Below are 19,221 nucleotides of genomic sequence, written 5' to 3'. Positions count from 1 at the left end.
TTAAGAATTTCATCATAATTTATAGACTTGGAGGATTAGATTAGTTGTTTCTTCTTATTCATAATAATATGTTGATTTTATATAAGCCTTTCAAAATTGGTATGGATAGAGAAATTTCAAACTTGTAACTTGTGAGAAAACATGCCAATCTATAGAGTATAGCCTGCCCGTAAAAATTAAAAATGATGACAAGTTGGGTCAAGTTGACCCTTTTTATTTTTTCCATTTCAAAAAAATTAAAAAACAAAAACCATTATCTTTGATTTTGGATTTGAAGGTTGTGGGAGAATATTTTTTTTAAGGAGATTTTTTTAATACGTTAATCTTGTTTTTTTTTTTTGGTTGTTGAAATACGTTAATCTTGTTGAGTTATCCCTTTTATTGAATTGTTAATTTGTATCTTGGCTTGACTCTCATTGAGTTTGTTTAGCTTTTGTCGTGATGGACATGCTACAGTATAGAGTATACTAGTCCTTGGCTGGTAACTTTCAATTGGTACTTGAATTGTATTCCAAATAAATGATGATATACTTGTGACTTATCAATGTTACCGTTTGCATAAGTTCTTTTCTACTTATTATAATCAACAAATACTGTATTAATTTGTAATTTCATTTACAATTCACATTGTCCATACTCCATACATATCACTCTCCACGTGAAGATGTTTCGGTTGGAATTATTTTTTTGATCAAAGTACCACAAGTAAGGATATGATTCCGTAGGCTAATTAATGCCAGGCCTTGAATGAGCTTAACATTTTATTTATTTATTTATTTTTTTGAAAACCCAAAAGAAGTGGGTTAGAGATGTGGTCACTGTTCCACACTCTAAAACTTTCGCATTGCATTATAGCATGAAATTACCTAGACATTAATGGAGTTTGTCACTGTTTAAATTTATAATTTTCAAAATCACAAAAGTGATGGGTCACAATAGATTTTTACCACTAAGCCACTGTAATATGTGGTTAAAAATGAAGGACACTGAGTTTCAAACACTCTTTCTCTACATATAAGGACACTAATTTTATGGTGGAAGACGATTGGACAAAGTGAATTGGGTAATGATTTACAAAATTTAGGCTCATATCCTATATTGGTAGAGTGTGGTAGAACGCAATTTTAATCATCACCTCAGAATAACTTTTCTACTCAACATTCCACATTTCTTTTGTCCAGCCTTAGATTCTTTCTTTGTTCTATCTATTAGGGATTCTCCACCGAGTCTCTCTTCCAGTACAATATAACCTAAAAGACAAAACTTAGGTATAATACTTTAGGTATTGTTCTTTAGATTCTTCCCTTAAGATTCAGCTATGTGGCTACTTAACTAAAAAAAACATTTCCATTCCATGAGGAAAAATTCACATGGCAGAGTCTTAAAAAAGGAATCTAAGAAATAATAACTAAGTATTGTATCTAAGTCTTACCATAACCTAAATTGCAAAAGGCCAAAGAGGATCATAACTTGGCATTCAATTATATTGGTGAAATATTTTTTCATTTTGATGGCAAGGCATCTCTTTCCCTGTGATGCAAGTAAATTTAAGGGGTCTCTTTTCCCTAAACAAAATACAAATATAAATATAGCTGAGGGTTTGGCCATATCCTTCATAATGAGGCACAACTTTTTCCTTCTAGATTTATTCTCAATTGAACAGTCCAAATTCCTAGATGCTATGTTAGTGATTATTATGTCGTTTAACATTTCTGTGCATAGAAAAGTACAAATGGTGGGCATATTTCAAAGGGGTATTTGTGTTCCACTTATTGTAGCTTACCAAGTCTTCTTAAAAAAAATAAAATAATAACAAAAATTTAGTATATGGAAAAAAAAAAAAATTAACATGTGGCAAACATATAAAATCAAAAAAATTAACATGTGCCATAATTGTCTCTTTTCCTTTTTTTATAAAATAACTAAAGTTTTAAAAAAACATATAGCAAATATGTGACAAACTACAGTTGGTAAGGTATAATCTAGAAGGTATATGGTGTTCTGCTCCGTGCATCATCACACTCAGAGTGTGGGTCTCATAATTGAGTGTGGCCCACACACTGCATGTGAGTGTGATGTTGTATGAAGCCGAAACATATAATATGATAATATACTTTTACGGATATAAACTAAAAAGCGAAATAACAATTCTATGACATAGGATTTTATTCCTTTCATTGTGTGGTATTCCCATGTTTCCCAAATAGTGGACATTTTTCCATTAACACGTATAAATACTTCTTCTTTTTTTCCCCTCTCTTATTACTATTATTATTTTTGGGTTAAAGGAATCTTAATAGAGTAGTTGATATTCTATTTTATAGTTCAATTTTTTGTCTTTTGATACCATTTAAACACATTGAGAAAAAAAAGAAAAGAAAAGAGAAAGATACCATTTAACCATAAGTATACCATTTTTTTGTTTTTAATGTTTACATTAGTGAGAAAGACATTTTTCTATTCTACTTTTATGTTCTACGAATCATAGTTTATTATGACCATTAATCTTTTCTTATAAAATAATCAAAGTTTAAACTTTACAATAATAATAATAATAATAATAATAATAAAAAGATATGTGACATATCGCGGCCGGTAGAATTTAAACTATAGTGGAACACTACCCACAACACAAAGGACTTTTATTCCTTTCTTTGTATGCATGCCCATGTTAGTCAAATATTGGACACTTTCAACAGTCTCATAAATATAATATAGTTGCTATTCCATTTGTTAGGTCGTCTTTTTGCATTTTGATACCATTTAATAACCAGAGTTTACAAACTTTAATGTGGACATGGATAAGAAAGGTGTCTTCCTTTGTATGGTATGGGTATGTTTCTACCTCATAGAATAGTCGATATTCCAATTTTCAGTTCTTTTAGAGCATAAAACTTATTCGTAAGAAAGGTGTCTTTCATTGTTTGGCCATTTTTCTACTTTTACCCGTCTATTTTGCTTTTAGAAAAAGAATGGGGTCTAACCAATATATTATTTTCATGCAGTAATAAGTTTCTCTCCACAAATAGTTCTAACGCCTTGAATATTTGAGTTAATTTGTTATAAGTAACATTGAATTATTAGCCAACTCGTTTAAATATTTTGATGATGTTTGTTCGTTTGCTACTGTTGTCTGTTTCCACTAATTAGCATTTCATAAAGATAATTGATATGTCCATAACATTTTTACAACAAATCATAAGCGGCAGGTTGTTACTAGTTGTTATTGTTAGCGTAAAAAAATAATCTTAGTGTTAGATTCAAATTTAAACCAATAACAACTAACCACCTATGATTTGTTATAAAAATGTTATAAAAATATTATGGACGTAGCGCTTCTCTTTCATAAATGCTTGGTTGCTCTTGTTAGAAAATACTCAGGACTCAGGAGATTGTGCTTTACTGCACAAAATATTAGACAAAACATGGAATGGCATAAGCAGAACCTCCAGTCCCAGCTTGGGATTTGTATGGACCTTTATTGCTATCGCTTTCCGGATAAAAAAAAAAAAAAAAAAAAAAAAAAAAAAAAAACAGAATGCGGTTCAAATGGACAAATTTTTAGTTGCAAGGATAGAAATGGATACCTCTGTTGTAAAACTTTAGTTTCTTAATTACCAGATTCTTCTAATGCCAGTGGTCAAATTTCCTCTTTATAATGCTAAGAGCCTAAGATATTCTCTATCAAATTGCTCTAAACTCATTTCAGTCAACTTCAATCCGTTAGAACTATTCAGTCCAATTCGTTCTCATTCAGTCCATTTCAATCTTATTCAGTTCACTTCGGTCCACTTTAGTCAGCTCGGTCTAATTTAGTCAACTTTTGTGCAGTTACTCAAAAATGCGAAACAATAAGTTTGTTTGAGAGTACCTATTTTAAATCTGAATTTATTAAAATATATATACATATATATATATATATATATATTTATATATAACTCAAACTTACTCCAAATTCTATTAAATGTTAGCAATTTAATCTTAAAGTTTTTTCAAACCCATCTTTTTTCTTCTTCTTCCTTTTTTTTCTTTTTTTTTTTTGCTTAAAAATTAGTCAACTTAACATTAATTTTTGTTAATAATTGTTGCGCTATAAAACACTATTAGATCACATTCAAACCTAGAGCCACTATATTTAGACTCGAGGCCTAACATATATTAAGTAATATTAATTTGGACAAAATTTAGTAATAAAATTAGTTGTAACCTAAGGCTACAACCTTTAATATCATTCACGTTACTGCATATTTTGAAAATCTAATTGTTGATTGCATATTTTTTATGTTCTTAATGTACATATCAAATTTTACGTTAATTGGATATTATTTACTATATGATTTATAAACTTACATTTTATGCATAATTTTAAAGTATAAAAACTTTCAATTTAAACAATTTAATGATGATATAGTTATTAAACTTTAATTTTATTGAAATTTTGCAAGCATGGAGGATTTAAAAAGAAAATGTAATCCAACGGTGAATTTTTCAAAATTCACCTCCAATAAAAAAAATATTAAGTAAGGTTGTAGTTTTAGACTATAACCAATTTTGTAGCTAAACTTTGTCCTATTAATTTATAAATATTTGCTAAACATTTTTTGTGTTGTAACATCTGTTGTGATCATATTTTCATATAGTGATGTGATTTTAATATTCAAATATGGATACAAATAATTCCAAGAACTTTACTACAATCTATAAAGACTATGCTTTGTTTTAAGCAATTAACCAAATAGTTGGTATGCACATTGGGAAACATATTCAAATATTCTCTCTCTCTCTCTCTCTCTCTCTCTCTCTCTCTCTCTCTCTCTCTCTCTCTCTCTCTCTATATATATATATATATATATTATAACAACTAAATGTTAAACTCTAAACAAACCAAAATGATAAAAAGAGAGAACATGATCATGAATGTATTTTAACGTGATCGAAATTGTATTTTGGTAATCTGTAATTGAGTAAAATAACCATTAGTGAAACACAAAAGTAGAAACAATAAATAAATAAAAAACAAAATAGAAGAAATATTGAGAGTATTGTAAGCATATTGAAATACATAGCAAACTTCGATAAGAGTGGTGTGTTGGATCTTGGAAAGCACATCTCAATCTTATGAAAGCAAATACACATTTTCATTATGGTTATCTTTTCTACTAAGGCAATTGGGTAATGATTTGCCAAACTCAAAAGAACTCTACGCAATTTTAATCACCAACTCAAAAGAACTTTTCTACTCAACATTCCTCTCTTCTTTTGGTCAACCTTCTATTATATCTTTGTTCTATACTTCTATCTATCTTTTTATTAGCGGTTTCCGTTTAATTTCTCTTCAGTACTATATAACCTAAAATAATGCAGAAATCCGAGGATCATGACTTGGCATTCAATTATATTGGTGGGATCTTTTTCATTTTGATGGCAATTGGCAAAGCATCTCTTTCCTTGTGATGCAAGTAAATTTAACCAGTCTCTTTTCACTAACAAAATACAAAAATAGATATAGCTGAGGGTTTGGCCTTATCCTTCAAAACAAGGCAGAACTTTTCCACCCCTAGATTTATTCTCTATCGACCAGTACAAGATGCTATGTTGGTGATTATTAGGTCGTTTGTCATTTCCGTGCATACTGCATAGAAAAGTACAAATAGTGGGCATATTTTAAGAGACTCGATATTTTATTTTATAGTTCCTTTTTTTTCTATCTAATACCACTTAACCACAAGTACAGAAAACTCAATAATGTTGACATAGGTAAGAAATGCATTTTGTGTTCCATTAATTGCAACTTAACACATGTCAAGTATATATATATATATATATCAAATATGTGACAAATTAAAATTTGTAGGGTAGTATAGATGGAAATATATATGGTGTTTCCATTCCATACAACATCACACTCCTGTATGAAGTGGAAATATGGCGTCTTTATATTCTAATGATTTTTTTTTTCCCACAGCGTTTCTTCAAAACTTTCAACCAGAGACTAATCACTGTTCGTGATAGGTAGACCAAAGTGCTGATGCCTAGACTTGAACTAGGGAGCTCCTAGTCAAACTCAAGACTGCCACTTTGAGATCGAATACCCAACCACTCGACCAACTCCACTAGGTTTATATTCTAATGATTGCAGCTTAGCAGATGTTGAATATATATATATCAAATATGTAACAAAATAAAGTTTGTAGGGTATAAGTGAGAAGATATATGGTGTTTCCACTCCACACAGCATCACACTCTTGTATGAAGTGGAAACATAATATTCTTACACGGGTATAACTTATAAAGTGAAAAAACAATTGTATGACATAAGATTTTTATTCCATTCTTTGAGTGGTACGTCCATGTATTTCCAAATAGTAGACATTTTTCCATTCAATCTTATAAAATACTTCCTCTTTTTATTTTCTCTCTCTCTTTTCTTTTCTTCTCTTTGGTTAAAGGACGCTTCTAGAATAGTTGCTATTCATTTAATAGTTCAATTTTTTGGCTTTTGATACCATTTAACCACTTTGAATAATAAAAAAATTAAAAAAAAAAAAAACTATACTACTATTTAACCACTTGTATACTAAAACTTCAATGTTTATATTGATAAAAAAAGCCAATTTTATGTTCTATTTTATGTTCTACCAATCACAACATACTTTACTCATTAATTTTTTCTCATAATATAACTATAGTTTAAAATGGATAATAAAAATAAAAATAAGATATATGGCATATAGCAGTCTGTATGATATAAACTATATAAAGTGGAACACTACCAACAAGACAAAGGAATTTTATTCCTTTCTTGTATGGTATGCTCGTGTTAGCCAAATAGTGGACATTTTTCAACTGAGTCTTAAATAGAATATTTGATATTCTCAAAAAATAAAAATAAAAATAATTAAAAATAAAAATAAAAAAGGAGAAGAAGAAAAAGATATTCCATTTTTTAGTTTTTAGTTTTTTTTTTTTTTTTTGAGAAAATGATACCATTTAACTAGAGTACACAAAACTTCAATGTTAACATTTGTTAAAAAAAAGAAAAGGTGTTTTTTTTTTTATTTTATGGTATGGCCATGTTTCCCAAGTAGTGACATTTTCAACCGTCTTTTATAGAATAGTCGATAGTCCACTTTTTAGTTCATAAAGTATAAAGAACTTAAAACTTTCACATTGAAGAAAGGTGTGTTTCCCCCCTCAAAAACGAAGAAGAAGAAGAAAGGTGTCTTTCTTTGTTTGTTATGGCTATGTTTCCACTTTAATCCGTCCTTTCTGCTTTCTGAAAAAAAAAAAAAAAAGAAAAAAAAAAGAAGGAGAACTAACCAGTATATTATTTTCATTAACCAGTAGATAATTTTCATAAAGTTATAAGTTTCTCTCCATTTTTTAAAATAGTCATAAGGTGATCATTTTAATTCTAACACATTGAATTGCTTTACAACGTAAAATTGAAAAATTGGCCAACTCGTTTAAATATTTTGGTGATGTTGGTTCGTTTGCTACTGTTGTCTGTTTCCACCAATAAGAATTTCATAAATACTTGGTTGCTCTTGTTAGAAATGGTCAGGACTCAGGAGATTGTGCTTCACTGCACAAAATATTTGAGCAAAACATGGCAAGGCATAAGCAGAACCTCCACTCATCAGCAAAAAAAAGCAGAACCTCCACTCCCAGCTTGGGATTTGTATGGACCGTTATTGGTGTCACTTTCTGGATATTAAAAAAAAAAAACCTTAATGCGGTTCAAATGGACAAATTTTTAGTTGCAAGGATGAAAATGGATTCCTTTGTGTCTACCATGGTTTCCTTTGTAGTAAAACATTGGCTTCTTACCAGATTCTTCTAATGCCTGTGCGGTAAAAATTACTCCTTATAAAGCCAAAAGCCTAAGACAGTCTCCATCAAATTGCTCTCAACTCTATATATACTTACAGAACAAAATGAGGCTTCAAAATATGCTACTCATAATCAGAGCAGTGTTTCTTCTCACAAGCATACATGCATATGCACATGAGGCTAGCAGAATCTTCCATAGAGAAGAACAAAATATAGTAAATAAACACCATTTGTTTGAGTCACTGCAAGGTCAAGTCACTCCATCATCTATCCGTCAAAAGACCTTAGACAGCCACAGTGTCTCTCCTTTGAGACACCAAGTCCCTCCCTCTGCGCCCAATCCGGGCACTTATATCCCTTCTCCAAGATTCAGTCAAAGGGCCTTTGTGAGCCACAACACCGCTCCATTGCTAGGCTCACACCAGAAGAGACCTCCACCTCACCCAATGCTCAATGCGGGCACTTCCAGCCCCTAGCTTGCTAGGAGCCCTGCTTCAACAATCAGCTAAAGGGGTTTCAAGAATCACAACAATAAGCAACAGCAAATGAATTTGTCCTGGTAATGAATAAGCAGTAGCAATGACATATGACTATAAACCAGGTACAAAAGGAAAGGAAGCACAATTGGAAACTTAATTATGTCAAAGTAAATGCCATTGTAGTTGCTGTTTTTATATCACTATTAGTATAACAAATTCTCTTCTTTCTGACCTTTTGGAGTAAATCTTAATCTGTTTAAATTTCTACAGAATATTGATCAAAGTAGATTCAATGGTCAATCTCTCTCTCTTAAACAATCACCCTCAAGAAATTCCACTTTCACATACTTGTCAAAAGCATTAAACATCTTGACAGCCTTTGACATCAAGCTGAAAATCATCAAATGATTGTTTTCTTTGGTGACATTTGGTCCATATTGATGCATTCAACATAATTCATATGGTCCACTTAAAATAACAGCCGTGTTGTATGATTCACCCTCTGCATCAGGCCTTTGTCATTGCAAATTGTCACCTTTGCTATGCCGACTGCTGAGGGCTTATAATCCCTCACCTAGCCCACTTCAACAATCAGCTAAACGGGCTTCACAGACTAAAACTTAAAAGAATAAGCAATAGCAAATGAAACTATCCAAGCAATGAATAAGCACTAGTAGATGACATATGACTATAGAACAGGTAACCCCAAAAATATGTAGGCCTCTCAATCTTGTTAGACAATATAGTGCCTCAAGAGCTCAATTAGAAGATTTTAATTGGAAACATAGGTCAAAGAAAATGGCATTGTAGTTGCTGGCTTGCTGCTTTTATACTAGTATTAGTAGATTAAATGTTCCTTCTTTGAACTTTTAGAGAATATCTTAATCTGTTTAAATTTTTCTACAGCATAATAATAGATTCAGGAAAACAGCTCAGTGGTTGCTGGAGCCAACAAAGCTCAAGTGTAATCATATGCTCAGAAAAGCAGCTCAAAAACCAAGCTAAATGAAAGCTTCAAACCATCCTTTTATGCATCCAACCTGCATCAAAGCTTCAAACCATCCTTTTATGCATCCAAACTGCATCAATATATCATTCTTTCTTTTTCTTTTTGTATCTGAGGAAAAATTATAAAGCATAAAAGAAGTAGAAAGTTGAAAATGGAGAGAGGGATTGCAGTTTTGGATTGATGAAGGCTGAGAAGTTTTGTAGCTTCTGAGCTTGTGACAACTCTGGAAATTTATAAGGTAGTTTATTTATTAATTCCAGTGAATTTCAATGTTTTAGCCCATTGGAGGATACCCAAAAAGACTAAATAAATAAAAGAGTACAATCTGCAATATTAAAAACTAGAAGCAGAGAGCTAAAACAAAAAGGATCTCAACTTTAGAGTAAGTAGAAATGTCAGCTAATAATGACCATTTAATAGATCAACAGCTGATAGCAAAGTTCAGTACTACGGCCAAGTTTAGGAGTAAATTAATCAGTACAATCTAACACAAATGCATATGGCCAAGGACCATGGCTGCGCATACAATTCTTTTTTAGGTCATTGAAAAGGCATGGAAGAAACATGAAATGACTAGGAATAGATACAATGTACATTCTTAGAATTAATGGGTGGGATCATTTTCCTTCAGATTGCAACACATCTCTTCCCTTTTGATGTGACTAAAAGATTAAGGAGTTCAAGTTCAACACATACTCTAGTTAAACTGGTGAGATCACTCTCGATACAATCATAAATAGATAATGTATAGGACTGTGATTTTTGGAAAGCATGGATCACTTTTGATAATAATTGACTACTATATATTATGGGTCCTGTTAATGGATGCCCGTAGGAAAATTGTTAACAAACCATTTAAAGAAAATTTGTACATCACTTTTATGAGAAATATTAAAAATCGCCAAAACAATTAATTGTTTTTTTTTTCATAAAATTTTTCTTAAAATAGTTCCTAAACTAACGCTGGAAATCTGTCAACATTTCCCATATTATATTATCCATCAATAATCACCTTTCCTTTCCCAAATGTTTTTTTTTTTTTTTTGGAATACTTAATAAAGAACAGAGGGAGCTAACTACATCTATCTGCTTATTCAAAACGCAAAACAGGGGAAGAGACTTGAGCTATCATTTTGAACACTTAACAATCCTATCTTTGAAACATGGGTTCTATATAAAATCAAAATAAACAAGACCCATCAAAATAAATTTGTATAAAAAAGAGCAGATTACATGCAATCAAGACTTTGGTCCACTCCATCAAAAAAAAAAAAAAAAAAAGACTTTGATCAACTTCCACAACAAGACCCATATAATGCATATATCGGAAGGATTTCGAATCAAAGCAGAGAGGGCAGAGTGTTATTAGTATTACCTTGGCTCATTGGAAGCGCTCTGCGAGAGAAAGAGAAACGGATTTCAGGATATGCGGGTTCCAAAGCTAACATGAAAGCCATGGAATGAAAGAGAAAGAGATAAATGGGTTTTCTTTGAAAATTTGGGAAGTTTAATTGAGATTGGTCCTGAAGCTATTAAAATTATGAATTAGCCACAATTGGAATCCCCAAATTTGGGGTTGTGTATGGACAAGGTTAGGGCTCGGCTTTAAAGGAAAAGAACGCGTTAATATTTGTTTGTGGTCCCGTTAACAACGAGTGCGGTATTTGGTAATGACTATTTTTTAAAAAAAATTGATAAAATTTCTATGAAAAATAAAAAAAGTACCAATGTTTTTTCTTTTTTCATAAAAATATTCTAAAAATATTTACAAAATTAATGTCTTTAGCACATCCATTAACTTTTTCCTTTTGTTTATTTAGCAAACTCAATAAACTTGATTATTAAGCAAAGTAGATACTAATAATTGAGAGATATATATATATATATAACATTTATTGTTATTACACCCTTATTGAGTAATATTTGTGTAGTATTTCAGTGCACTTTGGTCCGTTCGGTCCCATTTGATCTACTTCAATCCAATATGGTCCATTTAGCTTGTTTAGTTCATTCAATCCACTTTGGTTCATTCAATCAATTTTGGTCCATTTCGATCTACTTGGTCTATTCAGTCCACCTTGATAATGCATTGGGAAACAAGGTTTGTGTAGGAAGAGGAGTTGCAGTTCATTGACAATTATGTCACATTCTCAGTGTAATGTTGATAGATTCTTAAGAATTATATTTTTCTTATGTTATTGAAGTCTTTTATTTTATTTTAATATGAATTTACTTATATCTACTTCACCTTTAGGTCATTTAAGAGGTATAGAGGACGAATTGTTTATAAAGAGAATTAGAAACAATTTTCAACCATACATTATATTATTTACAAAATATCTTGTCTTATATAATAATTAAATGTAAAATACATCATGTTTCATTTTTTTCTTTAAAAAAAAATTACGAAATTTAAAAAACTTTCAAATAAAAAACATAGATAACTTAATTAATTAGAAAATCCAATATATTGTATTAACTATATTTTGTAAAAAAACTAATCACGTCATTTTAAAAAGAGTTTAGGACTAATAGTTGTTGGAATATTTTTATAATATGTATTATAATTTATTTTAAATCTTGATTAAATATTCATTTAAGTGAATATATGAATTCAATTTTACCATAACTTTTGAGTGAAGTTGTGGTGTGCATTTTTATTAAAACTTATTTCCCTCTTCCTTTTGTGTGTGTGTTTGTTTCTTAAAAAAAAAAAAAGGGTAAGAAAAGAAAAGCTTTACTATCACTGATGGCATATCCGTTTCAAACTTAGAATTCAAAGAAAAATTATAACAGTATTAAATATGCATCGGTTTTCATTCTATTAATTTCATAGCTTAATTGGCTTTGACCAAAAACTGATACGGTTTAGTGCGTAATCTTTTCAAAACTGATTGCTATGTGTTAATGCTTATTAAAATACGTTTTGAATTCACAATTGCTACCTGTAAAGCTATGTCAATGAGAATGCTCCTCTTAACTAATAATATAAACGTATTTTGGTGGTGATCTGCTGAGTGGTAACATGGAGATTTAATATATTCTCTCCAGCTTTCTCGCTTTGTAGCCAACATGTCCGGATTTCTTATGGGCACCATTTTCATGTAAAAAATAAATCTCCATACGTATTTGCTGAGTAAAATTCTAGTTTTTTGAAAATAATATATCCTTACTACAATATTTCTTGGTAATAAGAAAGTACTGTTTGAGAGCTTTAGATCTTACAAGCAGTGTAGGCTTGTAAGGATAATTAGCAAAGGTGGATGGGTTGTTATATCCCAGAGGCGACATGCACAATGTTTTAGTCTAATACACCGAAAACCTCATAGACATGTGTATCGTCTCAAGACAATAACATGATTTACGCTTCAACTCCGCTATCTAAAATCATATAAATTGACTGTAATTTATTCTCATATTATGAGATCAATTTGTAGCATCATCAAGGTAATATCTCTCCACTATTCTCTAATTTTATGGTAAATCCAATTTATGTGATATGTTATTATTTAAATGTTAATTTGAATATTATTTATTTATCAATTATTGTTCTTTGGAACAACAATAGTTATAAGTCTCATCTAGTATTTCTAACTATTATGGAAATATATATATATATATATTCTAAGAGAGTTTTTTTTTTTTTAAAGAAAAAAAACTCTTCAGAAAATATTTTAATACAATAAACAAGGCAATAAAAAAAAATTTATGCTCTCAAAAGGGATGATTGTCCTACGGCGCCCTAGAGGTTATTTTTAGAGGAATTTTTAATTTGGGATTTGAATTCCTATAAACTCCCTTGAAAACCATAGCCCCCCACAAGTTTGAACTTTGAATTACTAGTTTTGACTTTGAAAAGAGTGATTTTAGGGTTTTCAGTCACTCGGTGAAGCATACCCTAACAATGCATAAGCACCAACAAACTTGCATACGCATCAGCAATCATGCCTCACATACTTCTCATCATATAGATACTTGGTTCTTGTAAGTAGTTGTTACATCATTAGGTTTGGGATCTAGTGGTCGGTAGAAAACAGAGTGTCTATAGTAACAATTTCTAATGTCACTTCTAAGTTGGCATTAGTATAGGAGAGTGCATAGTGCATACTTGATCTGTTTTGGAGTTTGTTATCTCTTTTATGTGCACAAAAATGGCTACAAGCTTTAGTGCTAGTTTCACTTTTAAAAAAATGATTGAGGTTGGATATGAATATATGATTTAGGTAGTATTTTGAAAATTTTTGAACTTTCGAAATATATTTGTCCATTGTGTATTAAAGAAAAAAATTAACTTATTGTTCTCTCTCTCTCTCTCTCTCTCTCTCTCTCTCTCTCTCTCTTTATCTTTTTTGGATTTGGAAGCAAGTTTTAGTTCAAGCACAATATCAGTTACTGATCTTCTTGACTCTTCACTCTACATTACTTGGTAAGTTGAAACTCATGCTCAAGACTCACGCATATGCTCTGAGTCTTGTTCAATATTATTGACTAATATTTTCCTCCATTGTGATGCAGGGGTTGCAAAGGTATGGAAGACAGCCAGTGGAAATCCAATGCTTTGGAGCTTGAAAGCTTCTTTATTTATTTTTCCATGACTATAAATCATGAGTTTTTAAAAGAGACTTAATTCTTTGGATAAGTTGGCTTTGGATTTCTTTTTTTGATAAAACCTGATTTCATTAACAAACATGAGTAACAACATCATTCTTCAATTAATTGTTCAAAAATAGCATAGAAAGAGAATGCTTATTACAAAATCCAAAATACCTGTATACATGCAACGGCAAATTTAGTAAGGGCATAAGTAACACAATTACCATCTCTCCTAACCTAACTAAATGCGCATTGTGTATCTAGAATTTGTATGAGTTGTATTTGTACTATACATAATTTAGATGGCTAAGCTGGAGCTAGGAGATAGTAGATGTAGGCACTAAGGTAGCATTACTACTTGTATTTCTTGTCAATTTTTCTGTTGTGTATATGTGGTGTGATTTTTGTCTGAAGTTTGTATATTTGTAATATGTAAGCTCTAGCAGTCTAGGATTACAAGACCATCCCTTTGAAACCGTGGCTTCCCTCGCCATTTCAAAAGCAGCTCCAGCTTTTTATTTTTTTTCCAAAAAGTTTTTAAAAAAAGTTGGCCCTTGAGCTCCACGAGTCAAAGCACTACAGAAGTCATCTTCACAACATCCTGTTCTATTCGATTGAAGTCATCTTGTTTTGGCTCTGGTTTCATTTCTGGTGTCAAAGATCTTAGTTATACTCAATGTCTGTATTCTGAGATGGCATTACATATATTCGATGTGAGAGGGTAGATGCATATATCAAATATACGATATACTTCCTCCAGCACTTTACTCTTCTTTTCATTATCCTTTGATTCTATCTTTGTTCAATGCTGAGGATTCAAGGCCTATATACTTAAACGGATTCTTATAGAATATTGGTAGGATGTTCCATTTTTTATTTCATATTTGGACTCTTTGGAATAATCCAACAAAATACAGTTGTCATTGTAAATGTATGGTCATGGTTTTCGTATGCCCTGGTTTCTTAGAAGAGGGGGTGGTCCGGTGGAAAGGATGTTTGTTCTTTTAGCCGCCTAACCCTTATTGCTCTTCAAAAGGAATAAGATCTATACGATTTTATTTCCACATCGTAACAAATTTCTATATTCTTTTAGTGTGTATATATATATATATATATTAAAATGTTCATTGTAAATTGTAATTGTAATTCGAGTACATTGAATTTTTTTTTATAAGTAACATTGAATTATTAGTCAACTCGTTTATTATTTTAATATTTATTGTTAATTTCATTTTAACAAATTGAGTTAATATCTTATGATTTTTTTTTCCTTTACAACAAATGGAGAAATGATATTTGAAGTTTTACCTAATAATAAAATCAAATAATACCACTGAGTTACAAAGCTATTGACATTTATTATGACGAAGTTGGTTTGTTTGGTATAGTTATCCATTTCATAGTTGGTAAAATTGTGTAACATATGCGTACTTAAAACACAATAAATAAATTTTTTATTTAAAATAATAAAAAAAAGCTCTTTTGTCATTTGGCTCTCAATTATATGGTAAAATATACGGTATTTTGAAATGGAGAGTTTCATTGCGTTAGTTACAATAAGAATTAAAATTGGCAAATAAATACGGCACCTACAAACTAGAAAGTGATAAAACTCTAAAGAGATTATATTACTATTAGTAAATGATTAAACAATAAGTCCGGTTAAAGAGTGTCACTAGGATATTTATTAATCAACTATTTTAGAAAAAATTTTATGAAAAATTGAAAAATAATGTAAAAAAAAATATATAGTTACTTTTTTATTCTCTCATATAAAATTTCTTAGAATAATTTATTAATGAATGACCTGAAAACGTCTATCACTAAAATCCTTAACAATTCTTAAAAGATAAACTTTCAAACAAAGAAACACTTATCACTTAAACATTGTGAAACCCAAAATACTACCAACACCCTAAATGTGAAAAGTCAAAATACATCTTCACCCTACTAAATTAGTACTTTACTCTTTCTTTCTTTTTTTAAATAAAAATCAAATTTCAATTGTCCCTGAAGGCTAAGGTTGTGCTCACGGTTTACAACCTCAAATTATTCCTTGTAAGTGCTGAATCTGTTTTTACGTTCACTCTTTTATTACTTTTTTCCCCTTAAATCTCATTTATCCATTCTAGTATTATATAATATTATTTGCTTAGGAAAAAATTCTGTTACAAATTTAGTTGTAGTCTAAAACTATAATCTTACTTAATCTCTAATTTTTAGAGGTAAATTTTGACAAATCTACCATTAAATTACACTTTTTTCTTATATCTTTTATTCTTGCAAAATTTTTAGGAAATTAAAGGTCGATAGCTATCTCATCAATAAATTATTTAAATGATAAGTATTGGTAGTTTAAAATTATACTTAAAATATAAGCTTATAGATCATATAATAAAAATTATCTGATTGACATAAAATTTGACATGTATTAAGAATGTAAATAATATGCAATTCAACGGTTAGATTTTCAAAATATGTTGTAATGTTTATTTTATCGGGTAAGATTATAGCATATTATAACTAAACTTTGTCCATTTGCTTATAAAATATCCATTGATTCTATTCTAGTAGTAGTATTTACTACTAGTTACTTATTCTTGATTAATGGAATATTTTTCTTTATTAAGTGGGTTATTTCAAGTTAAATTGTTGAGAAATTTCTACATGATTGTATTTTGTTGAATCATTGTATTTATCTCTAAAAAGCATATGGCAAATTTCGAATTTTGGGGCTGGCAAAATTTTAAATTGTAAACATATTATACACATACTATATATGTGCCGTTATTTCTCTGTTTATGTTTTTTTTTTTTTTTTTTTGCCTATTTTTAAAATGTAATTTCGATAAAGATACTAAATTATATCCATTCGTATACATATCGTATTGAATGTGCCGTTATTTCTCTGTTTATGTTTTTTTTTTTTTTTTTTTGCCTATTTTTAAAATGTAATTTCGATAAAGATACTAAATTATATCCATTCGTATACATATCGTATTGTAAACATACCGTAGTTTACCAACTATTATCCATTTCCACAAATTACCATTCATAAATGCCTGGTTGCTCTTGTTAGAAAATGTGTTAGGAGGCTATGCTTCACTACACACAAAAATCAACCTCGACTAAGCTTGGAAATTGTAAGGACCTTTATTAGTATCACTTTCTAGATTTCAAAAAGCATTAAATATTCATATTTAATATTACAAATTTAAAATTATATCTAATGAGTCCAAATCTTATATTCCTTTTTTTCTTTCTCTACTATATGTTCCACTAATAAAAAATTGACACATGTCAAGTATTTTAATTAATTTATAATTTTATGTGGTTACCTAAAATAAATAAATAAGTAAAAATCTAAAATCCAACACATCCATGACAACTGGTCCACCACCACCCACCTTGCTGGAGACGCTAGGAAGAGGTCACCGGCACCATCAACCCAGCCAGAGCAGGCCATCCGCCGCCTCTATTTTCAGCAAACCCAAATATAATATACATTTTGTTTTGACAGAAGAGCCACCTCTTATGTTCAGCAAACCCAAGCATAAGAAGTTTAATTTTTGTTTGTAATTATTCCCTACCTTCACTGTTTCGTTAGCCTTCCTTTTCAATCTTCAAGACACAGAACAGTTATACAGTTTCTTTCTTATATTTTTGGATGACAATAGATTGCAAGCCTAGATAGTAGATGACTTTTGGCTTTCAATCCAAAACACAAAGCATATTGGCTTGGTCTGTTAGACAAGGACGCAGATTTGGATGAAATAGTGAGGTGGACATCGTCCAAGGACTGAAAGAGAGATGTCTGTCAATTGAAGGCAGGCCAACCATGGTGGTTGTGACTGGCAGCATTGATGGCGCCGGAGATATCAGACTAGTGTCACCAGCAAAGGTTGGTGGTAGTGGGGATGTGTTGGTGGTGGGTTTTATTTATCTTAGGTAACCCATAAAATTAGAAATTAATTAAAATGATTGACATATGTCAATTTTTTATTAGTAGAACATAAACTAAATCAAGAAAAGTGAAACAAAAAATTTAAACTCGTATATAATGCCACATCATTTAAAATTATTTTAAATGACTTGGCATTTTATATAATGTCAAATCCAAGAAATAAAATTCATTTCACTTGAAATTTCCTATCAAATTGGAGTTGCAAGGTTACCTTTGGGGTAAAATTTCACTTCTTGCCAAGTTCTTCTAATGCCCCCATGGTAAAATTTCCTCTATAAAGCTGAGACGTTTTCCACAAACTTTTCTCAACTCCCTATACTTGCAAAACAAGATCAGGCTTCAAATATGGTTCTCATAGCCACGGTAGTCCTGTTTATCGTGATCATGCTTACACGTGAGGGTAGTAGTAGCAGATTCTTCGACCGAGAAGATAAAAATATGATGAACAAAAACCAATTGTTACAGTCTCTGCAAGATCAAGTCCTCTCCTTCCATCACCAATCAGCCAGAAGACCTTTGCCAGCCACAATGCCTCTCCTTTGCTGCGCAGAGTCCCTCCATCGGCACCAACTCCAGCCACCTATATCCCTGCTCCAAGTATTAGTCAAAAGGATCTTCGTGAGCCACAACGGTGCTCCTTTGCTAGCCCCACTTCAACAATCAGCTAAAGAAATTTCACGGATCACAAGAATATGCACTAGCAAATGAATTTGTCCACGGAATGAATCAAAAGTAGTTGATGACATATAATTATACACCAGGTACAAAAGGAAAATGGAGTCAACATAATCTTGTCAGACAATGCAGTATCTCAAGAGCTCATTTATAGTATTTTAACTGGAATTTAGGTCAAAGCGAAGATCATTTTAGTTGCTGTTTCTCATGCCACTATTAGTATATTAAGTATTAACCGAGCTTCTTTCTCTGACCTTTTGGAGTAAATTGTAAACTGTTTAAAATTTCTACTGAATATTGATTGAAGTAGATTCAATGGTCAATCCCTCTATCTTATACAATCACCCTTAAGACGTTCCACTTTCACATACTTGTCAAAAGAAGCAAAAACATCCCAACAGCCTTTGGCATCAAACTGAAGATCATAAGATGATTCGTTTCTTGTTGACATATAGTCCATGTTGATGCATTCAACATTATTCATATTTTTCCTTCAAATATGCTGTATTGTATAGTGCACCTCCACAATAGGCCTTTGCTGGTCACAATTTATCTCCTTTACTACGCTGACTACTGAGGGCTTATAGTCCCTCCCCAAGCCCTGCTTCAACAAGCACCAAAGGGGGTTTCTTGGATTATAAGAATAAGCACTGGCAAATGAATTTTTTG

General features: G+C 30.9%; 1 long non-coding RNA gene across 1 annotated transcript; it reads right to left on the bottom strand.

Moving 5' to 3' along the window:
• Positions 1 to 8,443: 8,443 nt before the first annotated feature.
• On the bottom strand, positions 8,444 to 10,958 carry LOC112002950 (uncharacterized). The gene is made up of 2 exons (XR_010623500.1): positions 10,697 to 10,958; positions 8,444 to 8,925 (listed from the first exon to the last, which is right to left on the bottom strand). It is a non-coding gene; the product is annotated as an uncharacterized LOC112002950 (long non-coding RNA).
• Positions 10,959 to 19,221: the final 8,263 nt, after the last annotated feature.

The sequence above is a fragment of the Quercus suber genome, unplaced genomic scaffold (assembly GCF_002906115.3).
Source record: "Quercus suber isolate HL8 unplaced genomic scaffold, Cork oak 2.0 scaffold_338, whole genome shotgun sequence".
Taxonomy (NCBI): domain Eukaryota; kingdom Viridiplantae; phylum Streptophyta; class Magnoliopsida; order Fagales; family Fagaceae; genus Quercus; species Quercus suber.
This window is presented reverse-complemented; position numbering and strand designations above follow the sequence as displayed.